We start from the raw sequence: 11,610 nt of genomic DNA, 5'->3' as shown, positions 1-11,610 counted from the left end.
ATATAATACAGAAATCAAAATTATAAACAAATTATCTCCAGCAATGTATTGAAAGAATATTACAGGATAGTAGTACGATTGATCTCACGTATATCAATCGTATACAGGACACGTATACATATATATATATATATATATATATATATATATATATATATATATATATACACGTATACAGGACATACGTGTATAGATTGTTTACCTACTGGCTCCCAGATATGTTCCTGTCCTTTCTTGTTCTGCTCTCCACCCACAGCCATCCCTTTCAGCTCTTCCAACACATTTGTATCTGGTTCCTTATTTAAATTCTCACTTTGGAACTAGCAGGCGTGGTATCCATTTTCCCGACTCTACCCTGATTGACACAAAAAGAATGGTTTAATCAGGCAGTTTCTATGAATTTATTTGCTAACTCACTCTAGGGGTAAGTCATGATGATTTTAATAGAGGCTGAGAAAATATTTGACAAAACATTTGCTTATGATGAAATCAAAATAAAACACAACTCAGAAATGAGGTCTACAGAAGGGAAAAGAAGAATAAAACTGTAAATATTTTTAAGATGGGATGAGGGCCTTTTGAAGTAAGATAAATTTATACTCTCTCCAGCAATGAATGAGATGTCTGACTTCTAACAGTCTCAGGTAGTAGAATATATTATCAAACTTAGATATTTGAATTACTCTAATAGGGAAAAAATAACAATTTAGTGTGGTTTGATTTATATTTCCTTATTAAGGTAGAGACTGACAGCTTGTCAAATGGTGATAAGCCTTTTTTGTGAACTGTCTGCTCCTACATATTTTCCTTTTTTTCTATTGATTCATGAGAGGTTTTTATATATGATCTTTATGTGTTATATAATTTGAAAATATATTTTCTCTGGTGGCCATTTGTCTTTTGACTTTACTTATATTCTTTTTAACTATATACAACATCTTTTATTTTTGTGCAAGTTTACCAATCTTTTCTGTTATAGCTTCTGAATTTTGAGTTATGGTTAGAAAAATTTCCTCACTCCATTTTCAAAGAATTATTCTGTTTCCATCTAGAACTTTCATGGTTTTATTTTTCTCATTTAATTATTTATTTAAAATTTATCCCAGTGAAAAACTATGTTTCTGCTTTGGATTCAATTTCAGTTTTTCCCCAATGGTCATAATATCTTATTTGAAGAATCTATGTATCTTCACTGGTTTGCAATGTGCTATTTTATCTTATTTCCTCCGTTTCCTATGCATTTGGTGTCTATTTCTAGACTATTCTACTCTTCTTTCTATTCTATATTATTTAATAATGGAGGCATTATAATACACTTTTATGATTCCATACTGCTACTCAAAACTAGGATCAGACGTTCCTGTGGAAAAATCTGAAGCCAGGTGATATTTTTCCCTTATATGTTCAGCAGTTTTTTTCCTCTTCTTTGAAGATCATTTATTAAGCTATATCTCAGTGTTGACCATTCTGCTGTTCTTTCCCTTGGCATGGGAGGTGTCTTTAAATATATATACTTTCGTTTTTCAAAACCTATTATTTTGTGAATTACTTGTATATCTTTAAATATTTGCTCCACTCCACTGCTCTTGCTTTTCTTTTTCAGACTCCAATTATGTATTATGTTGGCCTCCTTTGCCTTATCGTTAGAATTTTTCCCAAATCTTTTCATAGTTTTTCATTTTATTTTTATCATTATTCTTTCTCTAGCCTTTAGGTCTCTGTCTGTAGTTACTATGGTGTATGCCCTCCTTTGGGCTTTTTACTATTTCTTGTCTGTATTTCTACTGGTTATTTTTATTCTGTTGTTTTTTTCCTAAGTTCTTCCAGGTCATGTTTCAACTCTCTCTATTTTCTCATCATCTTTGCTTTGAGTTATTGTGTTTCTGCTTTGTGGTGTGTTTTTGTTTGTTTATTTGCTTTTTATGATAAAATCTCAGTATTTTAATCTGGCTCATGGCAATATTTTCTAGTGAGAGTTTCTCAGGGGTATGTTGCGTGGTCCTCATCCACCTGCTTTACCACGGTACTTGTGAAGCTATGCTATGACAACTCTTTTTCATAAATCTCAGTACAGCTTTATGCTAGAATTTTCTGAGACCTACCATCTCATTAAACTCTGAACTTTCTCTGCCATGTACCTGCTGTTCCGTCTCACTGTGATTCTTTCTAGCTTGTGCAGCTTTTCTTGTATGCAAATGATATTAGCTTATTATTTTAGAGTGATGCCTCTACTCACTTACAAGAAACATATTTTTCCTGATTGGTTTTTTGTGTGTTTTTTTTTGAGGTCTGCCATCTTTGGATTATCTCACACGTTACTTTCTCCAACTAGATTTCAGAACCACTTCACTCCTATGATTTCAGTGCTAGTTTACTTTTGGTAACCTCTGTGCATTTTAATATATTGTAACATAATAGAGTACAGTGCAACATAATATTCTATCTTCTAGTTTATAGAAGTATTATTATTATTACTTACTATTATTAATAATATTTTGCTTTTATATAATACCCATGATAGAAATTGGTGCATCAAGCTGTCGTATCCATAGGGGAAGTTAGTCAGGAATCTGGAGTCTGGTTTGAATTCAAGCTCTGCCATTTATTAGCTATGTGATCTTTACCAAGTAACTAATTTCCTCTCTGCCCCAGCATCTCCCTTTGTAAAATGATGGTAATAACACAATATACCTCACCAAGGCTTGTGATAATACCACTTGTAGGTAACATAATCCACAATAGCTAATTTAAGTAGAAATGGGTTAATCGGTCTCAGTTGTCACTCTCCTGCACTGGCATTACACATCCACACATTTGCCACGATGTCATGGAGGACAGTGTGTACTTTCCTACTCCTTAACTTTGGTCTTAGCCATTTGACTTGCTTTGGCAAATCAGAAGTTAGTGACATGACAGAAGCAAAGTCTTAAAATGTGATTATACTTATAGGGTTTCTCTATTTGGCTCCTGCCATTTCTATGAGAACATACACCAGGTAGCCAAGTTTCTTTCCACGTGAGCTTCCATGTGAAGCATATCTAAACCAGACTTATAGCATGGCACTTTCCTAGCCACCTTGCAGACCTGCAGCCTGTAGCAGAGTCCCCCAGCCAACTGAAAGAAAGAAAGAAAATATGAATTTCTATGATTTTAGCTCCTGAGCCACAAAGATGACATGTGGATATCAGGACTTAAGATAGAGAATTTAGCATACTCCTCCCATTGCCAAATTTCATGTACGTTATGATAAAATTTGAAGATCTATAATCCATCAATAGAATGTTCATGTTTCAAGAGTCAGATTCAGGATGGATTTGGATTAATTTAGAAACTATTGTCAATTAGTTCTGATTCATGTTTAGAGATAAGATAAATCCACTTTTATAATTCTGGAGACTCAAAAACTGAAATTCAGTGATCAAAGAAAATCCTCTAAGATAAAATGTGAAAGCTGAGGATGAAATCACCCCAAAAGTGTCTGAGCTCTTCATTCATTTTATTATCACCACAAAAAAAGGGGGAAGGGGGAGTAACATTTGTGAAAGAATTGATAACATGAAGCAATGAATAACTTACTTAGAACTGCCTACTGACTATTTCCTTATCTCAGTCTTTGGGAGATTAGGAAAGTATACAGAGAAAATATTTTGTATCCTACAGTGACTTAGTAGAACTGGTTAAATGAATAAAAATGTAATATAAAAGTATGCATGCGTTCAATAAACTGTCAAATTTCAGGGATTGCATTGTTTAGAAAATGGCAGCTTTTCCTTAAGGAAACTATAAAGCAGATTGTGAATCTGAAATTTTTAGAATTGTAACAACACTGATCTCCAATGCATTGCACTATTGTGTCTGTAAAAGATAGACAAAGTTTTTTCCATACACAGTGCAGGAAAGTCTCTCGGGCACCCACACGGGCATTGGTAATTATCAGTACCATCAGCTGGGAATAAGAAAAATAACAATGTATTTGACAAAGAATGGAAACAGTAAAGCATGCTCTAATTTTAGAAAGACTACTACAGTGCGACTATAGATACCTAGGCTGTATCTTATTTGGAAAGAACAGTGATCAGCCATACAATGTATGAGCTGCCTTGTAACACTTTTATTTCATGTAGCAAAAATCTTAGAAGTGCTAGCTGAGTTAGGATCAGATCCTGCCGTCATCACACAGCAACACAAACTCCATTGACATCCAATAGAAGTTTCACATTTGGAACAATAGTGGGTTCAAGACAATGTGGAGACTATAATACACTGCCTATAAAAAGTGCACAGCCTCTCACTCTGTCGGTATTCAGGGCGACACTAAAGGTTATGTGTGCTGCTGCTCTCGGTTGTCCTCACCCACTGACATTTTAAAGTCTAAATGCACTGTGCCTTGGGACTCCTTTGTAAAGGGGGCTTTATAAGTGTAAATGCTTGTTGGTACAACCCCCATTTGACTTCTGACTATCACCTCCAGTTCCAAGTAGAGCAAGTTTTTGCTGCCTTTGCAGAATCCTTAGCAGTCCTCACATTTCCTTGGGGAGTCCATATTCCATCTGGCAAGACCACCATTGTAATTTGTCAAAGTAAGAATTGTGCCACAAAAGCATGCGTTCTAAAGAAAGGGAGAGTATTGTCTGCCTGCCTTCTCTAGCATAAGCACATCCAAAAGCCTTCAGTAAATGAATGATCAGCTGGACACTGATAACGGTTTGGGGTAAATCTGAGCTTATAGTGTTATACTGTAGAAGAATCTATTAGAATGGAAAATGGGTAGGGCTCCTGCTATGCAAGAGACACGTTCCCTGAAGTAACGTCAATGCGAAACCTTGAGGATTGTCTTAACTCCGGCTGGAAATCTGCGCTGATACATCAAGGGTCAAGGAACACAGGGGCATCATTAACTTGAACCTTTCCTTGGGACTGACCACCACAAGGAACAGTCAAATAACAGCAAGTCAGTACGCTGAAGTAAACAATGCTCTGTGCATGTCTAGGTAAGTTCACAGAATCCACCAAATGGAACTGTCTTCCAGGAAATTAGATTGCTCATCTCTCTTTGGAGTTGAGCATTTTCAGTGAGTACGTCAGGAGGTCCCAGGTAGCAGCAGCACTCTGTCACTAACATCATTGTGGTGTCCACTTCAGTGAGACATGAACCTAGGTGTCAGTCCTGGCTCTGCCACTTACAGAAACTCGGGGCCCTGGCGAGCTATACATCCTTTCTAGGTGGTACGCCTTCATGTGTAGGATGTTAGTATCTGCCTCATAGGACGGTAACATACGAAGTACTCAACAGTCAGCACTTGGTATGCTTTCAATAAATATCAGTGGTTGTTAGATTTATTGACCTCCCTTGAAAGAATTGGTGGTCATTTGTAATGGAAAACAAAAATACCATGAAAATAAAAGAATACATACCTTATAAGGCAGAGAAGGAGATACTAATAACAGGAGTATAGTAAAAAGAGTTTCTACCAGCAATGCAAAATGGGATAAGTAATTCTGCTCTCTGTACCTCATAATAAGACAGGGTCATTGTCTCACCACCCAGCTGCCTGGGGTCCCTGCCACTCTCTCCCCTCCTGGCTGTCACCACTCCCATTCCAGCATCTTCACAGTGCCATGTCTCAAAACGTCTGTAGATATCAAAAGATAAAATAGTCACCCGGGATCAAGATGGTAGCACTAAAATGTCATTTTGTTCTCCTTTGAGTATTTGAGAGAAAAATACTATACAGGAAATGATGTTAATTCTTTCCTTTGCATATATAACCTTATAAAAAGGAAAACAGTAATTCTTTCAGGAAAGCTTCAATGCAATTCTCAAAGTAGGTCTGACATTCACATTACAGAGAATCTTCAGTCTCTTTTGATAAAACTTCTCAAACTTATAGAGTCCACAGCTCTGTTTTTGGCTTGTTCTTGCCTTTAAACCATTGAGTGAAGACCTATCAATCCTGAGCTTGAGATTATATAAGTCTCCTCCTAGAGGACAAACGAGTCTATTCCATCTGTGCAGAAAGGACTTCTCTCTGCACTGCTGGGTAGGTGGGAGGGGTTTATAGATGCCCCATGGATTCCAGCAGTAAACTTACTGCCACAATTCTGCTAATTGTCTATATTGCGCACGCCTCTACCTGCAGTGAACAGACTGTTCTGTCACTGAATATTCATTTTTATAATTCCATACAAGATGGTTGATTAAATTAAATGGTCATAGAGGATAACATTGAAAGCTTATTTCATAAGACAGTCATGCCATGTTCAGGAAGCATAAGGTAGTCCACAACAAATGATTAAGTTTTAAGTCTAGAAATAATATATTTCTTACCTCTCTCCTTATATTAGTCTGCTTGGGCTGCCATGAAAAATATCATCGAATGGTGGCTTAAACAACAGAAACTTATTTTCTCACCATTCTGGAGGCCGCGAAGTCTGAGATCAAGGTGCCATTTGATTAGGTTTCTGGTGAGAACCCACTTCCTGGCTTGCTTGCAGATGGCCCCCTTCTGCCTGTGTCCTCTGGTTGGGGTGGGAGAGAGAAGGAGGGAGAGAGAGGACGAGAGTAAGCTCAGGCTTTTCTTCTTGTAAGTACTCCAGTCCTGTTGGAGCAGGGTCCCACCCTATGAACTTACTGAACCTTAATCAACTCCTTTTAGACCCTAACTCCAGATACAGTTACCTTGGAGGTTAAGGATTCAATGTATGCATTTTGGGAAGGACACAATTCAGTGCATAGCATTCCCTTACCCAAAATACAAAATTACCCCATTGGGTTTAATTCCATTTTGTGGCAGGTAAGTAGGCCAGCTGAGCTGTGAGCTGAGCCAGCTGGTCATTTGGCTATAACAAGGGAAGTGAGAAGATCCAGAGCTAGGAGTTCCTCACCTGAAGTTAAACTGTCAGCCAGTTGATATTAGATGGGACCCAAAATGAATGCCTGGCTTAGGGTGTCCACCGTACTTGGAGAAAATCCAGGGACACTGGAAACACACACTTTCAATCAATAAAGTTGCAAAAATAGAATGGAAGTCCAAGGCTCCCGAGAAAGGTATTGGTGGTGGTTGGGAAAGGGGTTTGTGTGCAGGGAACCACACAGATTTAACAGATAATACACAAAGCGATTCGAATGGATTCCAAAGCCAGCCAATATCCTCAGCTAGAACTGCATACATTTCTCTACGTTAGGACAGCTTAAGGGCACCAAGTACAAGCAGACAAATAGATAACCGTTGCGTTAAACTCCAGTACCAAAAGGCTATTCTATGGAATCATCTTTCAAACATCTTACGTAAATTAGATTCTGTGCATTTAAAGCAGAAGAAAGCTCCTGACTTCTCCCGTTGAGGGCACCATACATTTATGGGGCAAAGTACATTGTCTCTCACGTAGTTGGTGCAACATTGTTCTGAACTGCATTCAATATAAATAAAGACCTCCAATGATAACAGTTAAAGCAATAAGAAAGCCTATTCATTATGGCAAAATAAAATTTCCACAGCATCAACTACATTTTGATAATATAACATTTAACTTTCACCAAATTAGAGGACTCCCAAGAGAGGGACTCATTTCTAAGAAAAATAAAAATTATAAAAATGAAACATTTCCCATCCTTTCAATTCCCTCTTTGCCATCTTAATGGTTTAATAAATGCATGTTTATGGAAATAATTAGATTCCTTTCAGAAATTTCTGGATAGCACATTTCTTCCTCATTCGTTTTTCCCGCGGGTATTCTGTATTCATTTTTAACGTTTTTTTTTTCCTCTTCTATACACATATCAGTGGAGAACTGTTACACTAAGATTCTGCCTAAAATTTGTCAGTGTCATCTATGAAAGTTAAAACTGCCACCTTTGGTGACTAATCAAACTTGCTCTAAATGGGATTAATTCAGGTGGTGTATGAAAAAGATTGTCAGGGTGCAAAGTCCCTCTTCTTGTCTGTCCCCAGGTCTTTGTTTTTTTTCTCCCCCTTGCTGAATTGAAAATGAAGCTGAGCTATAATCTTGTGTGGCAGATACTGGATCTTTCCTTTGATAAGCATCTAAAATGCTAATGAATGTGGGCTGCAGTTTTGAAAAAGCAAGCACACGGTTTGACAAGATTCTGGAGGGTACAAAAACGAAGAACTTTCTGACTTAAAAGAACTCTTTTTGTTCACATTCTGTATTGTTTCCTGGAGAAAAAAAAAATTTCGCTCCACAGAAAAACAGAAAAAAAATTCTGCTACATCAAAATGCGGAAGCATGAAAAACTGATGAGCTTTCAGATTGTCCTCTTTTGCATGCAAATCATATCAGAAGTTCTCATTAGCATAAATGCATGAGCAACTCTAAATGCTTTTAATTTCCAATCTCAGCCAGCAGAGGAGTAATTTGTCACTGTCAGGGTGAAAATCTAAAAAGAAAAAAAGAGAGAGAGAGAGAAGGACTCCATGCTAAATTGGAATCATATAAATTTTTGATTTGCTAATTGACTGATGCTGCAGTTCAATCAGCTGCCTTGAAGGTGTAAATAATTCAATGTAGAATCAGAAATAAAAGCATAATGTGCCTCTACCAAAAGCATATTAGTATTCAGTGCAGCAGGACGTACCTGACCATGTCTTTTTCACAGATACCCCCTTTAGTCAAATTATAAGTCTTCCGAAAGCAACTGCACTCATACAAACCAATAAAAACGCCTCTCATATACCCTGAGCAAGGAAGAGACATTAGGACGGAGGAAACAGAACTCAGCAATCTTTTAACGGTGAGCATCCCAGCAGGGTCCAACCAAGGCTTCGTGTAGGCCTCTCGTTGGGAACTCACTAATGCAGTCATAAAGAGAAAAGAGAAAAAGTACCAAATAAAAATCTCATCTGTTCTCCTGCTAACTTTCAATCTTTGCTTTCCTTTAATCAACTGCTTTCAATGTCATACACTAAATGTATTTATTGCAAAAATATCTCATTAGTGTTGGCATGATATGGATGTCTTAAAAGCTACTCCCCATGGTTTCTTTTTATCATGTAGTTCTTATGATATTAATATCCTTACCTTGAAATGTTTTAATTTGCATCATCCAAAAGATAGTTTATAAATATTTTAGGAAATACTGTTCAATTCAAAGTCAAAAGGAATAAATATGACTAAAGTTGCAACTTACTGGAACTATATTCCAGCTACAGTAATCTGTGTTTTATTTAGTAATGGTCTAAAACAGGAAGATGGAGGAAATATGCTATAACCATCCTTAGGCACTTTCATTACAAACAGTGAACCTGATGCCAAAATGAAAATGCCAGTGCTCTGTGAGAATTGCAAGCAGAAATTAACCTTAGACTAATCACCCTGATGAGACATTACAGAGGGTGCATGGCCAACATTCAAGTAAATTCATTTGAACTATTTTTCAGTTTCAGGATACAGACACTGGCCTTAATTAATTTATGCACTCAAAGATCTATAACAGATACCACAAGCTGTTGGAAAACTGACCTGTACATACTGACAAGTATGCTTAGAAAGGATATAAAACTAAGTTCTGTAAACTTAATTCAGCAATTAATGTATATTTTTTAAATAGAAAAAAAAGATAGCCAATCTTCTAACCCCATTTATCACCAGGCCTCATGCTAGACTTTGACCCAAATCCTGCCTCTAAAACCTCATTTTTCAGCAATCCTTCCAAAAAATCATTCTAGGTTTGTTTGGAAATTCCAGGGAGAGTAACTTGATATCACATAATGCTCATATAATGTTTTATGCAATATGTGTTACGGGCTATTTAGTTTTTAAATATTCTTTCACACATTGCCCTTCCCTGATTTCTTGTTTTGCCTCTGGGAAGATGGAATAAGGAGAACAAACCTTTGTAATTCTTAGCTTTGGAACGTTAAGGGTCGAGTCTCAGAGACCGAGCATCAAAATCTTTAGCCCTTTACATCATAAAATTTATGCTAGAAAATAAACTTGAATGAACATGTGATCAATTAAAGCCAGTTTTTTGTTGTTTTTTTGTTTGTTTGTTTGTTTGTTTCTGTCCCCAGACCAAATAGCATAACCAGAAGCCTAGACAGGAAGAAATAATCAGGGAAAGGAAAATGAGAGACTGAATCTAAAGATACAAGTGGATAATGGCCAGGCCAGACATAAAAACAGAACTTTGCCCCACAACCTATAGCAACCTGCCCAGGAAATCAATCCCTTACCTATACAAGAATTCACCCAGGAAGTCAGACTACTCATAAGTGGGACTTGCAGGAAACCATATTGCTATCTCTTGTAGCAATCCAGGAAGCTATACAAAAATGTCTATAACATTGACCCAAAATGGCCGGAACTTGACTAATAACTGACAGCCTCCCTAATTCTTGTGACCCCTTCCAACCTGGGACCAACCAGAGAAAGCCACCCCTAACTGGTCACTTGAATGCCCTTCCATGTAGCCACCTACAGCTCCTCTGAGCCAGCAGCCACTCTCAGCGCACACCTAAGCCTCCCCTTTTCACCATTGAAATCTCTCCCACCTTTCTGCCTGCCTTTGAGTCTTTGCCAAAGGCAAGTGACAGTGGCTGACTCTTGTTATACCAAGTTCAGAACAAATAGCCTTTGCTTTTCTCATTTGGTTGGCCTTTACTGATTTCCACCACAAGGAGCCCACATTCCTAAGGTGGAGCCCATCACCTCCCTGGAGGGGTGCACTTGAACCTCTAGGTCAGGTTGTGAGACCCAAGGGCACAGAGGACCTCAGCCTTGTCTCCTACTGGCTCCCAGAAGTGACAGGTTTTACAGAGTCTGCCCAGTGTTGGGGGAGACCAGAAAAGCATCAACAATCAGCATTTAGTGAGCACATTCTATGGGCCGATGTAAGAAGCCCTGAAGAATTAATCATTTCCATCCAGACCCCTTGGTGACCCTAGCCCCCCTCTTCCTCTTAATAAAACCCGAGTTGCCCAGCCAACAATGGCTAGACCAAAAGTGCAACTCCTCACCCCACCTGCAAGAACCCTTACTGAGCAACTAGTTCCACAACTAGCTGAACTTCAGCTGACCTCTCTTTGCTAAAGTTCTATAAAAATCTCACCCTTCTTCCGCAGAACGTTCCTTCAGCGCCTCCTCTTACCATGACCTTTTGAATGAAGGCTTATGCTTCACGTTGCTGTGCTGGATTTTCTTGCACACCGCTTTCAATGCTCAACATGTTTCATTTAGTCTAATATTCATAACAACTCTTGAAGTGGGTGCTATGATTATCCCCATTTTAAAGAGGGGGAAACTCTGGCATGAAACTTTTACTTGGCGGTAATTTCTAGGATGCGTGGTATGCAGAGAAATAAATCGAACGCGATATGCTGACGGTTTCGTAATAGCATCACTGTTGAGATTTTGGGTGGATAATTCTTTGTTGTGAGGGGGTTACGAACCAGAAAGGAGGAGCGGATTAGCATTTCCTTTTTATATCCTTTTAAAATTGTATTTTTGTTTCACTTTTTAAAACAAGCATTCATTAGTTTTGTAATTTGAAAAGCATCAGGGAAGAAAACTTTCCAGAGAAAAGAAAGATCACCTTTGTTTTCTCAGCAGCCATATCACATTACTGGTTTCTATTGAGCTCATGATTAATTA

At 37.9% G+C, this 11,610-nt stretch overlaps 1 long non-coding RNA gene across 1 annotated transcript in view; it reads right to left on the bottom strand.

Moving 5' to 3' along the window:
- Nucleotides 1-208: 208 nt before the first annotated feature.
- The window catches only part of LOC117016699 (uncharacterized), a 140,911-nt gene continuing 129,509 nt past the window's right edge, over nt 209-11,610 (bottom strand). The window contains exons 2-3 of the long non-coding RNA XR_004421946.1: nt 6,413-6,519; nt 209-355 (exon numbers count right to left, since the gene is read on the bottom strand). This is a non-coding gene — a long non-coding RNA (uncharacterized LOC117016699). The remainder of the gene's footprint in view (nt 356-6,412; nt 6,520-11,610) is intronic.

Source organism: Rhinolophus ferrumequinum, chromosome 3 (assembly GCF_004115265.2).
Source record: "Rhinolophus ferrumequinum isolate MPI-CBG mRhiFer1 chromosome 3, mRhiFer1_v1.p, whole genome shotgun sequence".
Taxonomy (NCBI): Eukaryota; Metazoa; Chordata; class Mammalia; order Chiroptera; family Rhinolophidae; genus Rhinolophus; species Rhinolophus ferrumequinum.
Note: the sequence above shows the minus strand (reverse complement) of the source record. Positions and strands in the feature narration are given on the sequence as shown.